Source organism: Rhamphochromis longiceps, linkage group LG20 (assembly GCF_057381845.1).
Source record: "Rhamphochromis longiceps isolate RC_006_pf linkage group LG20, R_longiceps_female_GT1.1, whole genome shotgun sequence".
Taxonomy (NCBI): Eukaryota; Metazoa; Chordata; class Actinopteri; order Cichliformes; family Cichlidae; genus Rhamphochromis; species Rhamphochromis longiceps.
Window position 1 is genome coordinate 8,026,115 of NC_140576.1, and position 16,858 is coordinate 8,042,972.

The following is a 16,858-nucleotide window of genomic DNA, read 5'->3' on the forward strand; positions in this document are numbered from 1 at the left end:
TGGGATCTCTTATTTTGTTAAATGGTAGTTATAAACCAAATATATATCAAATACAAAAAAAATAAAATGGGGATGTCTTATTTTTAAGAGATTGATGTCAGAATTCTGAGATTCTTACTTTAATCTAAGAATTCTGAGAAAAAAGTACAAATTCTGAGATTAAGACTGAGATTAATTCTGATTTAAAAAAAAGTTTGAATTCTGAGATTAAAGTCAGAATTCCGATAACAAAGAATTCTGAGAAAAAAGTCTGAATTTTGATTTCAATCTCAGAATTCCAAGAAAAAAATTGAGAATCCAGAGATTAAAGTCAGAATTCTGAAGGAGAAGAATTCAGAGAAAAAAAGTGAAAATCCTGAGTTTAAAGGTAGAATTCTGATTTTTAAAAACATTTGAATTCTGAGATAAGTCAGAATTCTTTAATCTCAGAATTCTGAGAATAAGATCAGAATTCTGAGAAAAAAGTCACAATTCTGACTATTATCTCAGAATTCTGTAGAATCCTAAGATCAAAGTCAGAGTTCTGAGAAGAAAAGTAGAATTCTGAGGTCAAAATTCTGATTAAAAAAAGTTTGAATTCTGAGAAAAAAGTCAGAATTCTGATCTTAAATCCAGAATTCGGAGAAAAGAAGTCAGAATCCTGAGGTTAAAGTCTGAATTCTGAGAAAAATTGAATTCTGAGAAAAAAAAGTTTGAATTCTGACATAAAAATCAGAATTCTGAGAACAAAGTCAGAATCCTGGGATTAAAGTCAGAATTCCAAGAACAAAAAATTCTGAGAAAAAAGTGAAAAAAAAAGACGTCCCCAATTTTTTTCCCAGTGCCCCAATCCTCTTCCATAGAACACTAAGCACCACAGTACACAGAAAAGATATTCAGTTTTTGCTGCTTCGTGGTATCCAGTGTGTGTGTGTGTGTGTGTGTGTGTGTGTGTGTGCGCGCTCATTGTTATGATTTTAATTTGTAACTTCACTTTCACCTCCCCACCCTCTAATACTGTTTTAAATCCCTTTATGCACTTTCTTTGTTTCATTTCATTCATTTTTTCATTCATTTTTCTGTTTTTAAAAAAAATAGTTTTCAATAGGGACATAATTCTGAATGTTCTGGAAAGAGCAGTGAATGTTTACAACATATGGAAACACAACATGGAGTCATGGTTTGCATTTAAAATACTCAGCTGATCCATATGAGTAGAGCTTTGTTTAATAGGTTTTACTGTGTTTAATAAATGCTCATTTTTATTATTACTCCAGAGAAATACAGATACGTTTTTATTCATGACTTTCTGACGTGAACAAAATTAGGCGAGAGTCAAAAGCCTCTCATGTCAATAATCAGTGTTCAAAACTTCAATGATGTCTCACAACTGCTCCATTGAGAAATAAAAAAACAGACTTTTCTTTTCTCATGCAAATTGTGTCTATTAATTCATACGTGTGTGTGCAGCTGGTTGAGCGAAAAGCAGGAAGGATTTTCGAAGACAAAAGGGAGTCAGCTAAGAGGACCACAGATGAAAACAACGGGGAGAGGATAAGATGAGGAGGGGTGCAATGAAAGAAAGGGAGAAAGAGAAAGGGAGGCAAAGGATCGAGAAAAGTGGGACGCTTTCCTGGAGGCCCCATATCATGAGATTCTCATTATTTACCTCCATGGATACCAGCAACCAAACCCCACCCCCCAAATTCTTTTTACCATTTATGTCATTCTATCTTTTCTTATTCTTACATCTTTAAGCTTCCCTCGACACTCTCACTCTCCTTTGAACCCTGTTTCCTTTCATCATTTACCCTCTTTTTATAACTGTTCCAATTACATGTGTCCCATATCACACTGAATGGTAATGGCTGGGATGTGTTTAGCTTCGATAACACACCAAAAAATATTTGCAGTAGAAGTATATAAATACGTGTTTTTTGGTATACACCCTGCTGCATTACTGAATTGCAGCACTTGCAGAGTTAAAATCACTACTGATTGGGTAAATCTTAAGTACTTCAAAGCCCATTGCACCTCGTTGTACACTAAAGGGAACATCAAGCCAACAGACATATTTATTACATCAAGAGGAAATAATTTACACTAAACTTCTCCTTATTCTAAATAAGGATAGGATCAGTCTCAAACTCTGAGACAAGAAGTATTTTCCTAATTGTCCTAGCTGTTCATTTAAGATAAAAGCCTGCATTCTTTTTAATGGTTAGCAGGTGGTGACTGTAAGAAGAAAGAAGTTAGACTGTAAATCAATCTCTCATTAAATGACCCTACGCTGGTCACTTGCTGTATGACCTCAGCAGAGACTTTCCTGATAAGTTTATGGTGTCAGTTGATAGTTTAAAATCTCACTGAATACAACTTGATGTTGATTTTGTAAATTATGTGTAAAAAGATGTTGAAGCATTTGTGCTTCTGGAAATGTCTACTTGTGACTGGCAAGTCACTACTGCAGAGGTCAAAGGACTTAGTTCATGCTTCAAAATGTCAATGCCCATCTCTTATATACAGTCTATGGAACTAGCTAGGCTAACACGTCCTTCCTGAGTTTTTTTAAAATCAAGTTGCCAGGAAGCAAGTGGACAATCCAGGAAGTTTCTGTTTACAGCCAAGAAATATCAGATTTTAATCAGTGTGTGTGTGTGTGTGTGTGTGTGTGTGTGTGTGTGTGTGTGTGTGTGTGTGTGTGTGTGTGTGTGTTTTAAGTGATTAAATATTTATGTTGGTTTTCTCAGCATTCTGATTTATATTTGTGATCTTTATTTTCATACAGAGAAACAGAGTATGGTTCTCATTGTGCACAGCTCAAGCAGCCAAACTTCAATCTGCTATTTTGTCTGAGAGATATTTCAGGTCATGGAAGAGATCAAGAGCCAACAGTGACTTCATAGAGCATGTGATAGGTTACAAGACTTTGCATTAAGGGAAAGGCAAACAGAAAATGTCAACATGTATTTTTTATAGCTTTATAACTCACTACCAAATTGTTTGTGAGATTAGACCACCCACAGGCTACCACAAGGGTGCAATGTGATTATAATTCAGAAGCTAAATGGACAGTTTTTGTTAGCAAACCCTAACCCATCGGGCAGATTGTTTTCCTCCTCCTGACCATTGTTCAGTTTTCAAGGCAGAAAGGTAATCCTTTTAAATTTGAAAGGTATCCTTTTTCTTTCTTCGGGGTTTAAAACTGATAATCCTTTAAAAGTGGACCAGCTCTTGTTCTCTTTTCCCATTTTAAGAAGAAATTGTAATCTGCTTTTAGTTTGGCCCCGGATTTTCTTCCAACAGAAATCAGAGGATCTGCAAGAGGATCTCGATGATGGAGTGACGGCACAAGCGGAAGAATTAAATGTCCGCTTAAAAGAGAACAAAGTTATAAGGAGAAAGATAAAGTGAAAAATACAAACATGCCAAAAGAGAGAGGGAGATGGTGGGAATGATTTTACTGAAATATTGCATGAAAACAATAGAAAGGAATAATGTGGGATCGACTGGAAACAATAAGAGGTGTAAAAGAATGAGAACGTAAATAAGAGGAAAAGCTGCGGGATGGAAAGAGGCAAAATAAAACAAGCGAACATTTGTGAACTGACATAACAAACCACACAGGATATTGAGTTGGTGGTCAGCCTGAGAAGAATGATTTTTATGGAGTGGTGAAGAAGCTGAACATGGCGTGCACACACACATGCACGCACACATATATTAGGAAACCAAATCTCCCAGTAGGAGCCAGTGTGGTTTTAACCTCTGACCCTGCGACCTCGTCTTAGTTACAACGCAGACAGCTTAGCCGCTGTGAAACCATCAGATACTTGTGGTAAAGTTGTAGCTGGGGAGTGATTATATGTTGTTAAGCCATCTCACCTGAATGAAGTGCAGTTAAAAGGCTTCGTCGTTTATGCAGTGAATTGCAGAGGTTGCCATTTTTCTTCTTGTAAATAATTAAGCGTTCTGGAGGCAATCTGCCATTTCAGCATGCAGATCTATGTATTGTTACACAGCCACAAACTGTGCAGGTACTTAATCGTGTTGGCCATTATTTCATATTTTTAAATAAAGTGTCTGTATTGTAGGGCAAGAATATAAAAATTGCCCCACAAGTAACATTTTTAAGCAGATGTAGCATCCTCAGTTTGCAATGGATATAAAACACAGTCTGTCTTAATTTCATTTGAAACTTTCTTTCATTTTCCCTTTGCACGCATTGCTGCAGTGCTTTTGAGATTAGATAGACACGTGGATGAGTAATTGAGCAAAATTTCCAAGCTCATCTAAAGATTTTCTTTTCTTCACATGGATTCCTTCTGATGGCAGAGCAAACACAGGGGTTAAAGGTAGAGCAGAGTGGTTTCAGTAAATCTCTGGAGAACAACCCCCTCAGCTCTAATGCTAACTTTCTCGATTCCTCATTTCTTTTTTTCTCCATGTGTCCTTTTTGAATTTAAGCCTTTCACCTTTCAGTGACCTGTTCAATGACACTGCACTGGGCAGCACCAGGGCAGGGCAGACGTATTGACTGAAGCTTGGTTTGCTTTGTGTGTGCATGCATGCATAACAGCTGAATGTTTCGCAGATCCACTGCTACGTCACTAAACCATCTCTGAATGTGTCCCATCTCCTGTTCTTTAGCTCATTTCAGACATGGAACCTTTAAAAATGCTGCATTTAGCAGGCAGTTGTGTTTTTTAAGGAAAAAAGAAGCTTTAGCAAACACGAGAAAGAGCACCTGCTCAGCAGTTACCAACTAACTTTTAGCAGTTAAATGGCACAATATCTTCCCTCTGGAATAGAGGGACTGAAGCAGAGCTACAAGTGAGGGAAAGGTGAATCATCAGTAATGAAAGGATTACAAACATGACTTTCAATTAATGCTAATGTTACTTTGTGGCTCCAAATTCTTCCAGTTATTCTGGGGTGGCAAAAAAAATCCTACCTGCATTGTGACCACAGGAAATGCATTTTTGAATGAATGAAGCTCTGCATTAATGAGCTGAAACCAGCGTCCCCAGGAGGTGATTGAGGTGGACCCTTTAGGTCATTTGTTCAAGCAGCTTGTTATAAACCATTGTTGGGTTCAGTCTGACAGTGCTCATTAAGGACTGTGGTCAGTATAGCTTTATTTAGGCAGAGGAAACCAATTGAGAGTGAAGCTTTTATTTACAACAGTTCCCTTTGATTACACAGTTTGAAAGATATGAAGGAAGCAAGGAAAGAATTGAGGTCTTAATAAGTCTGAATAAGCAGGCGATCTGTTTGTGGCTTATCCAAATGCAGGATTTTACCTTATGAGACTGGACAATCAAGCTTCATTTGAACTGAGTGTGGATAATCACACCAAGTTAATTTTGTGCCTAGAGGACAAAAATAGGTCATATCAGAGCATACAGGGGCAAACAACCATGATCATTTGGGCTGCCAACTGCAAAGCCATAAACCTGCCTGTGGTTAGTTTAAATGGTGACAGATGTGGCGCAGTAAGCAGAGTTAATAACCATAATAATATGGTTGGATAAAAACATTTAATATCTAATCAGATTAAAATCAGATTTTTAAATGTAAAAGTTTATTCTTGACGTTGTCTTTACTTTTTCTGTCTCTGAGCCGAACCACATCTTGAAAAACGGTCACTTCAGGCTGCACTGCACAGTTTTTTCCAGCATACTCAGTCCTCAGTAGTTCCACCCAAATATGGAAGTAAAAAAGAAAAAAGAGAGACAGAGACAGAAATTCTGTGTGGGGTGAGTGTAGGTATGTGAAGGGATTAGTGGCTGTGGCCATGGCTAATCTGCAAGTCCCCAGGGAGTCCCCACCACTGGACTAAGTTTGTGGAATGAATTGTGTGTGTGTGTGTGAGTGAGTGTGTGTGTGTCAGACCTGCCACTGTGCACACCAAGCTGCCTCCCTGTCTGCTCCATTGACTTGTGATTAAGACTTATCACATCAGGAAGTAACACTCTGCATGTGTGTCTTGATGTCTACGTATTTGTGTGGCTCTGTATCTGTCTGTGCTTAGCAACAGGCAGCCTTTTGCTCTTTGAAGCTTTTGGCCAAATCAAATTTATTTGAATCTGTCTGCTGAATGGTGCAGTTTCTTTCATTTGCTGTTTCATGTGCGGTGCGTGGAAATGTCCCTCTGCAGAGCTGCTCATGCCTCTGCCAAAACAGAATGAAAGAGAAAAACCTTTCATTCAGCGCAAATAGTGAAAAGGCAGGTTTTGCTGTTATAGCTTATTCAAAGCATCTTTATTTAGCAGGAGCCACAATATTCTTCGTGCCAATTAACATATACACAAGCACAGTTTTTAAAGACTTGCATTCACAGCTGGGAAATAATATACTGAAATAAATTCAGTCTGACACTCTTGTGCATCTGGCATGAGTGATTTGGTGTCCCACTTTACATGGAGCTTCAAAAAATATATTTCCTTTTTCCTAATCCATCATAACGAGATAATATCAGACATTTTTAATTGGATCTGTTTCTCAGGAGTCAACACTGAGAGGCCTTTCATTCAGTATTGGCAAAGAAAGCAGAAAAGGCTCAAGTGAGAGCAAACGCTGCACATGAACGCTTTTTCACGTTTTTCCACCTCCCAGTGAAAAATACAAGTCATCACAAAGGGCGGTGCCATAAAGTGACACAGATCATGTGAATCTCATAAGAAACATGCTGCTGACAAAGACCCGTTAAGTGATGGATGCACCGGTACTAAAACTCAAAGGTGATTCCCTGAGAGCAAAGCAGCTGGAATCACGCAACAGTTGTAGCAACACCTCAGTTTACATAAAAGACAATAGGAGCAGATGAGTATAAGCAGACTGTCAAATAAGACCATAGGAATAAAATTTATACTTATCAAAGGAGTTTAGATTTCACTCAAATAAAATATGTCCTTTCATGCTAAATGTGTGACTTGCATGCTTGTTAGATTTATCAAAATGTCAGACTACTTTCAGACTACTCAGAATGAAGAGTCAAACACATGTTTCCACACAAACAAATCCTTTGCCCCACATTTAGTTTTTTGGGCTCGCATCATCTACTGATCCATGATGGTTACTGCCAAGAAAACACTTTATTCTTTGGCATTTTCAAAAGGAAACTGCCAACACAAGACCAAGGACAGTCTGATTCATGGCCAAACAAGAGGAATGGCGTATAATCTATGAACACTGGGGAGCCTTGCATCAAATGACTGTGCACTGCAAGTGTCAGTGAAGGATAAGTTTCATGCAAATACAGAATTTGTTGCTTTTTTTTTTTTTTTTTTTTGAATTTCTATCTTTTTCCTTACAGTAGCAGTGAGAAGCTGAACCATCAATCAGGCTGATGAATGAATAAAGCTCTATTCATTTCTTGAGGATTGGTATTTTCTAATAATACGGCATATCTTCAAAATTATACTGCGTTTAAAAATATATATAAAACAATTAGTGACTTACAATCAAAGACTGATTGATAACAAAGATAACAAAGAAAGGTAAACTCTGAAATCACCCTGCCCATGTTACCCAAACACATCTGCTTCTGTGTGCAGAGATTGTACAGACCTTTGGGGGTTCCTCAGGGCTGCTGGTGGGAAGGTTAAACACTTTGTCTGTGTATTTGTGTGTGCAGGATCGTGTTTGTGTGTGTATGGTTTAACTTTGGGGAGTCATTTCAGCAGTCAAATCAAGGATTACGACAAGGCGCCGCATGGAAATAGGAAATTAGCCTGAGGGCTAAAGAGGGGTTTGAATGTGTGTGTGTGAGTGTGAGTGTGTGCATGTTTTTGTGTGGCTCAAGTCCTGCATTGCTCATTTTGTGGGGACCTTAATATGCTCACACATTGTGGGTATGTGTCAGGGGCTTAAAGCAAGTTCCCACAGCATAAATGATTAAATATTAAGGTGGAGACTTTGTTTAAGGTTAGAGTAAGGTTATGTCATTGGTTATGGTTAGGGTTGTAGTTAGGCAAGCAGTTTTTGTTACGTGTAGAGTAAGGCTCAGTGAAATGTAATGTCATGTCCTCATACATATATAGATAAAGAAGTACAAAGACAAACTGGTCTTTATGCACGATTGCATATGCATATGTTAAATGCGCATCTGAGAGCATCAACAGAAACCAAAATTTTGTTGCGTCTTGAAAATTAAAATTATTTCATGCAATTTTTTTGTTGCTATTTGTCTTTGTTGCAGAGAACATTGTGTATATGTAACCCATCACATGTCGATGAAACAGAGGACTGAGTTCCAGACACTTGACCTCACTGGTGACTATTTACAGTCTGAGTTTATTATTCGTTCTGCATCAAAACAGAACTGCTGTCAGTTTCACAGCTGTGTGCACCACCTAATTCATCTTTTTCTGTTTGTGTCTGAATTTTGTTTTGCAGCTGTTTGCATCTTGCTGTTGTCGTTACGAATGGCCTGCTATTGTTGTATTCTGTGTGGACCTTTGACTTTTTTAATATGACTGCATGTACATGTACAGCACTTTGGTAGCGAAAGCTGTGTTTAAATGTACTTTAAATACATTTTACCTAGTTACTTACTAAATCTACATTTCTTACAGTGTTATGAGACTATGCGATTATATTAGTCATATAGTATTTTGAATGATTAATCATATCTGACTCTATTGGTTTTTAATGAGTCTTATGTCATTGTTTAGCTGTACTGTCCAAAACCTCTCATGTTTATGCAAATAGGGATGGAATTTTTATTATTTGGCTCATTTTCAAGGAACAGACAAACAGTTAGTTGATTTGCCTGTTTATATAGTGTAACATTTAGCAGCTGGAGAGTCAGAAACTCCCCTATGACAAAGGAGTTGTTGCACATCAAAAACAGGAACAGAAATATAATTAATAGAAATAAAATGCTAAACTTATATTTAAAAAGTTAACAGTATCTTATTGGTTAGTTGATAGGTGCCTAATAAAGTATGTACTAAGGTGTGCACTGAAGCGTAACCTGGCACGCACCTCCTAAGAAATGGAGCAACAGGTCGACGCAGCCCACAACTGTTGTGATTGGCCTGTTCACTTTTTGAATTTATCACTGAGGAAATAACAATCATCACCTCAGTATAAAGAATAATAATCATAGCATCGATATAAGGACTCACAAATGTCAGCAAAATTCCTGGAGTGAGACTGCTGAAAGTATGGAAATGGACATGAGGGAATGAACAAAGGAGTGGAAAAAATTAGAGGGACAAACTGACCATAACAAAGAGCGGACCAAGGAGGGAAAAAGTCCCAGCATTTTATTTTATTTTTGACATTTTTTTGGCACTGCATATGAAGCACCAGGACACGTCCACATGGTAATTAACACTTAATGTACCAGCACAAGCATAAATGTGAGCAGTGACGTCACCCATTTACATTGGAGCCCTGCAGAAATCTAAATTTTGCCTCAGGGGAAATTATATTGTATATTTGCATCAAACCTTTAAACACATTTCACTGCAGAAGTTTCAAAACATTTTCCCACTTTAATTAGAAAAGGCATATAGATGAAGTCAGAGTGTGACTCAATCTATGTCAGATTAAAAGGTTTGTTAATTTGACACAACAAGTCTCATCAAATAATGTACCCTCTGTCCCACCATGGTATTTATGTGTGTTCAAAACATCTATTTCTGCTTTGATTAAAGTTTATTAGGATTTAATGTTGAGTATTGTTGTGAGGTTTACACTGTCTGATTTAAATTAATGTTTTTGGAAGGATTCTGCTTCCCAGTTATAAACATTTGTTAGAAAAAGTAATCAAAAAATGATCCAATGTGATTACTTACATTACTTTGATGCTGTCATTAAAGCACTTAACGTTACCTAATTTTAGAACAGTAACTAGTAATAAACTATTATATTTCAGAAGTAATCTTCCAACACTTATAAAAACCAGATACCTGGCTGCAAAATAGTCTGCAAACAATGCAGCGTTTATGAAAATATTTTCAATAACATTGGCTGAAGTGATGCTCCAAACGAACATAAAACCACTAAATGTAAATCATTAATGCAGTCTGGCTGCACGTAAACACAATTTGTAGCAAACCTGGTTTCCATGGTGGGTGTCATGTGCACAGGGAGAGACATTTGTATTTGATGTGCATTTCATGTTTGTACATGTGGAAATAAAATATATGCCAGATGAGTTCAGCTCCGCAACCCCTTCATCCCATGACCTTCTAGGGGGGATTAAAGAGGTTTCATTCACAAGAGAAAAACATTAAGACTCTGGGCTCTGAGTTATGTTTGCCACACTTTAAAAGCCAGACTTAAAGGTAAGGTAGGTGGGAGGGGGGCTGCGAGGGATTAAAGGGGTAGTCTGTACTTCATCAGTGGTGGCAGAATCAGAAGAAGAGTTGAGGCCGCAGAAAAACAAACCCATATTTATAAAGTTAAAGCCTGCTATTAAAAGCACATTTATGTTTATGTGGTTAAAGCCATCAACATTAAATATAAGAGAGGAGCTTATTTTGTTTAAACCAGTTACTAAAACACATTTTCCTGTGTTTATGGTGGTTTAAAACCATCAACTGAGGTTTTAAAGACACTCTCTATCAGATCCTGCCGTCAAAAGGACAAGTGCTTCGCATTCGTGGTCCAGCTTGTCTTTTTTCTCACTGGTTTCTATGTCAGCTATGGCATGTTTAGTTGGGGGTAGGATTAGGCATGAGTATCAGAGGTGCAGCTCATGATGAGCGGTTTGAGATGAAATTAGAGACCCAAGGATGAGATGGATTGGACATATGCAGAGGAGGGATAGTGGATATACTGGACAAAGGATCTTAAAGACGGAGGTGCCCAGGAGGCGGAAAAGAGGATGACCACAGAGGCAACTGATGGATGTAGTGAAGGAGGACATGCAGAGATGGTGTGACAGAAGAGAGTGGCAGAGATAGAGAGAGATGGAGGCAGCTGAGGATAACAGCTGAAGAAGAAGAATCCAATTTCTAATTTTACTATTAACATAGGAAGGACAATTAAATCAAACTGAAAGAGGTAGTAAAAATGAGAGTCATTGACACTGGAAATCTTCATAGATATGTCCACATTGTTTTTTTCAAATTACTGATTTATTTATAACTTTAGAGTTTCCAGCTGAAAGATGATATATTTATTTTGCTCACAAAGTCTCACAGAAAGTTACTTTCTGTGAGACTTTGTGTTAGCAAATGAAGTCTGCCACTTCTGAAGTGCCTCTCAGCAGAATCTTGTTTGCACTGGAAATCTGAAAGGTGAATGAAATTATTGGATAAAAGTGGACAAAATAAAAAGATCAATAACCATCCAGGACCAAAGTCAGAAGTTTTGAATTATATGTGTTCTTTCTACACAGTCACGCTCACACTTTTTGAAATTTTAATTTTCTTTTCTTTTTTTTCCTTTTTGGCAACGCAAACCAAATTTTTGGCATTAAAAGAATCCGCAAGCCAAAGAGAGCAGTCAGTTCCACTTCCACAGCAGCAATGCCACCAGTACTCTGTGTGTCTTGGAACGAAGGGGAAATATCACACTTCATGCAGCTGCATGTATGCATTTCAACCCCATCCTTTACTGTTCATTTGATGTATTTCCATTTTATTAACTTTCCCCTTTTCCTCCAGTCAGTTCTCCTCATAAATACTTCTGCTCTTCTATCCTGTTTTGCATGTTTGCATTTCATATTTCACATAATTCCTGTTCTCTCAAATCCTTTCTTTCACTTTCAGTCTTTTTTCTGCACCATTCATCTCGCTGCTCCCCTTCACATGAAGCCATAAACCTTGTGACCCTCATTTCTCAGGTGTAGCGTGAGGTGCAGTAAAATTTGTACACTCTTAGAAGGGATGTGTTAAAATTGACACATCATGTGTTAAATTTTAACACATGTGCTGCATCAGATTAGGGACAACACATGATGTGTCAGTTTTAACACAATTAATGTGTCTGCTCCTTTAACACATCTTCTGTGTTAAAAAATGTAAACACAAAGATGTGTTATTTTGACACAAAGATGTGTTAAAATGTGTACATTTCAATTTTTTTTTAAAAAAGGAGAAAAAAGATGGGTATATATTATTCCATTTTTTATTTGGCATATTATAAATCATTACAAACTGAATGAACAACAACTGTCAGAATCTTTTCAATTAAAATGTTTTAAATGCAATTTTAGCCAAAGCTATATCACAATTTTTACTTTACAAAATCAAACAAAATTCATATCTGACTAGCTTTCTATCTCTCTAGATCATTAAAATGTCAAAAAAAATTGAAAAAAGGGCAATCATATATATGATTGCCCTTTTTTCAATTTTTCAATTTTTTCAATATATATATATAATGTTCTGATATAATCCAGACAATACATGAATTAAAAAATTTAAAGGTAACAATTGTCATCTTCAACAAATTGTCAACATTTAACAAATGTGCAGTTGCATGCAAACAGAAAAACATACATTTTGGCGAATATAGCATCCAGGTTATACAATTTTGTACCTTGGGTTTAAATACAAAAATCAAAAATTTCAGCCAATCAGTTCATATTGTCTGACCTTTCCACTGCATAGGCATAAAAATGGTCAGTCCTGATAAGCAGTGTATTTGACAAAGATGCCAAATGAGGTTTCTCACCTCTGTGAACAGAGACTCTCTACATTTTGGACAGGTGAACATTTTACTTGCATCCTTTAATCTGTGCAATCAGCTCCAGTACTTTGGTTTTCCTTTGGGTGGACAGCGGCAGGTCATAGACAAACTCAAAGAAGGTGAAGACGGAGCCAAGTGGTGCTGGATAGGACAAGTTACATACCCAGTACAGTTTGAAAAGCTTATCCACAGCACACGTCAGGCCATCATTCAGAGAAATGGTTACTCTGTCATTCTTAGCAACAATGATGTACTGCCTGGTTGCCCTCTTTAGATCACCGATGCATATCAGCTGGGGTTGGTGTGTTGTGGATGATGCTTCAGGATCACTGCAAAGCGATGCAATACTTGTTCCAGGCTTGGAGATGGGGGAAGATAAAGATAGTATTCAGTGAGGTGTAGACAAATGCTTTCCTCAGGTAAATACCGTGAGAACTTTACTGAATACATACCAGTGCAAAAAAGGCTGCAACGACTGGCACCAACTGTTGGGAGTAGGTGTGTTAACACATGGCGGGGGGGTTCTTGTTTCCAGGGCAGCTACTGATTTGAGCTTCGGAATGATACTGGCTTCCCATTTTCGCAAAAAGAGATCCACCTTTCCTCCTGTAAAATTGCCAAACTCCAAGTCCAGCCTACGGAAATAAAAGAAGTGTTTAAGTTTAAAATGAAGCATTAAATACATTAAATCAAAAGTACATTCTGTCCATTTGGTAGCTGTATGGCTAAAATCAAACTTTACAGTATCACATTTCTGTTACCCATTCCACATCAAGCTTACCTACACAGTGAAACAACAATTTACTTGGAGTGGTATTTGAATACAAGTCCATTATTCCTTAATTTTAGCTATGATTTGGGTCCCATCAGACCCTGAGAAAAAATTAGGACTTTTTAGCTGATGTTCAACTTTCTAGCAGACAATTTCTTATGTTGTCTATCTGCGGTTTGTCCTGTAGAGCTTTTTTGTTGAAAATAGTGCTGCTGAAAGCAGAGTTTCATACAGATTTAGGTGATTTTTTGTAGGGTTTTCACTTCCACGAGCAGCACTTTCTGCATTGTCATTTGATGTCCCTACTATTAGATAGTCATTTGGTGGTACGACTAAGATTTTGGACCATGTGAAAAGTGATGCTCATTGTAATCAGTGCGCAGGGAGTAATGACCAAACTCTGAAGTTATAAAACTTTCAAAATATTCACTAGGAGCTCATAAACATACCTCCAAATGTATCCACTCCTGTTATATACTTTGTATGCAAAACACAACTGAGTGGAGAAGGAGTACATAAACCATTACCAGAGAACCAAGCAACTTACCAGACTTGGCATGTCCAAAAACCGTGGGTACTCTCCGAATATTCCAGGCTCTGAGACTGGTGTATGTTTCCTCCATGCCTGACATGATAATTGGAAGGTTCTCAGCTGAGGGCCGCAATAACTTGGGTGACCCACTCATCTGTGCTGCTGGTATTCCCATCCTCTCGCCTGAGCTTCTTGTCTTCACCACAGTCATCTGTCACTTTTCGCTTCTTATAATGTCTCTGCCCCTGGTCGAGATTCCGTCTAAGGTTGCGCAGTTTAGTCTCTAGGAATCCACAATGAGAGACTGGATCATAATAATGCTCCTGAGGAAGAAAGGACAGAGGTATATGGGTAACAGCTGAGCAATTTTAACTGAGAAAAAAAGCTCTAATAAATAATTAGATAAAGGTTAAACGATACACAGTAAGTGGGAACAAGTGCAATTTACAGTATGTAGTGGAATTTACATTATTAAAATGCTAAATTTACTTACAAATCCTTCCCCCTGTCCTGCCACTTAAGGGTGGAAAAGTGGTGAGGATGCTTTTTGCTACAGTTAGCTTCTCTGCACTAAGAGGGTAACTGGAAAACAAAGGTAAACTTTTTTACTTCTGTGCACTTCAACATTTTTAAAGGAAAACATTCATTGCAAAATTTTAACAAAGTACAGTAAAGTGCGATACTTACTAACCACACCTCTCCACCAAATCCCCAATGCAAGTCTTCACAAGGAGCCTCCTCGATGGCACCGACAGGTTTCATACTCCTTAAGAATCTGTGGGGCTTTCCTGAGTGACTTCAGGGGTTGACTTTGTTCTTCTGGGGTAATGGTAGACTGTGTAAAGGCAACACCAGACACTTTACCTCTCTGCAATAATCTTCAAAGTCATGACAGCAAATTTCCACAGAGCATAAAAGCACGAGTTTACTCAAAAAGCTGCAGCAGAAGAAGGCGGTTTCTTAACTACGTGATTATAACGCAATGACTAAAAGAAATTCTGAATAATAAATAAATTGATTTTATCTTCTAGTTGCTACTTGGTGAATAAATCTGATCCTGACTAATAGTGATGTCTGATGTCTGTGGCACTGCTGACAATAAGAATTTTTTTTTTTTACAAATTTCTTTCTCATCTATAAAAGTGGTTACAAGGACTTTGACAGATTCTAAGTTGTCATATGTGTGCTGAAAAAATGAAACATGGCTAAATAAGTAAGATAATTTGCATGGTCAAGTTGCTGTTGTTTGGTTTTTTTAAATAACACTGACTATTACTTCCTCAGAAGTTCTGCATAAAAAAGAAACTATATCAGAGCATGTTTCCAGCAATAAGCCTTAAAAAAGAATGTGCACATACTTTAGTTAATCATACTAGATGCAAAAACTGCTTTAACTGCTTGAAAAAATAATTATCTCTGTCAATATGAGGTATATTTCATGTTAAAGTTACTCAGTCTTTATTCCTATTCTCTGCTAGTAAACGAATGGTCGCGGTGATAACTACATTTGCTATATTCAGAGCTAACGACAATATTGTCATTTTACTCAACACTGCTACGGTTAGGTGCTGACTCTGGCGTTGCTCATAGACAACATAATGCCTGTCGGAGCCGCTAGCCAACTACCACACTGGTTCTAAGAGCAATTTCTGAATACTCTAATACATAAATAAAGTAAATAGATAAATACATGAATAAAGTAATACATAAAAATACTACCAAAACACATTAACTCTAATGGAGTATGGCACGAAATCCAAGAACTAATAATAAAATTAAGAGTAGGATATGTTAGCAAGACTGTTACATTAAGGTTAGCTAGGTATAGTTAAGCAGTAATTAACTTAAACTCTAAACTCCTTTAATTTATATAAATTCACATTCTTCCAGAAACCCGGCATATTTTCAGTACATTAAGATAAACTGGTAAATGATACTTACTGTAAGGTCTGACAACATACTAGGCGACTTAACCTCCATCTTTGTCTCCTTTGTCTCATTGGCGCGAAAGATAGCGCCCCCTTCCCGCCGCCGGTATGTCATGTTGCTGGGCAGAATTTGTTTCAATTTTAAGCATGTGTGTTCTTACTCATTTCATTTTCTACTTTTGCTTCAATTGTATTCACATGTTACGGTCAAAATTAAGCCTGTTCTTTGTGGATACTTATGCTTATAGTATAGCCATGGCCATTAATTGGTATGCCATACATATTGAGAAAGAAAAAATTAATCCTCTTTCAGAATTTTAGTACACCTTGGTCCACATTACATTATAAAATGTTTTATGTGTTGAAAGTAATGAGGAAAGGATTAAGGAAAACAAACAATAACTAAACATTTTATTTATTCAGTTAATATAGTTATAATACATTGTTAATCTACAATTTATTTCACTAAACACAGGGCTAGCATCAAATTACTGAGCTGCTAATTTTAGGTCCTGTTGTTAGATTCTGAAAATAACACACAAAATGTGTTAAACTGTGCAACACATCAAGTGTGTTAAGCGTTTTACACATTTTTTCAATGTTTACACATTTTCTTACACATGTTATGTTAAAATTTACACAAAATGTGTTAATAGTGTAACAACACATTTTTTGTGTCATTTTTTAACACATCCTTTCTAAGTGTAGAGTGCCTTTGTGGGAGTGTGAGCAACACAAAGAGAGTGATGTGGGGATATGTAAAGGTAATTGGACTGGACACTGACTGTAAATCACAGAAGGTTTATGTTCTCTTAAAGGGAGTGTATTTCTGTTTTACCAGCTCACATATAGAGCAGAGTTCCTATGAGTCAAACACATGCAAGCACACACACACATGCAAGCACACACACACACACACACACACACACACACACACACACACACACACACACACACACACACACACACACACACACACACACACACAAAACC

General features: G+C 37.3%; 1 pseudogene; it reads right to left on the reverse strand.

The window, feature by feature from the left end:
* Window positions 1-13,136: 13,136 nt before the first annotated feature.
* LOC146644895 (uncharacterized) lies at window positions 13,137-15,980 on the reverse strand (annotated as a pseudogene).
* Between the last annotated feature and the right edge of the window lie 878 nt (window positions 15,981-16,858).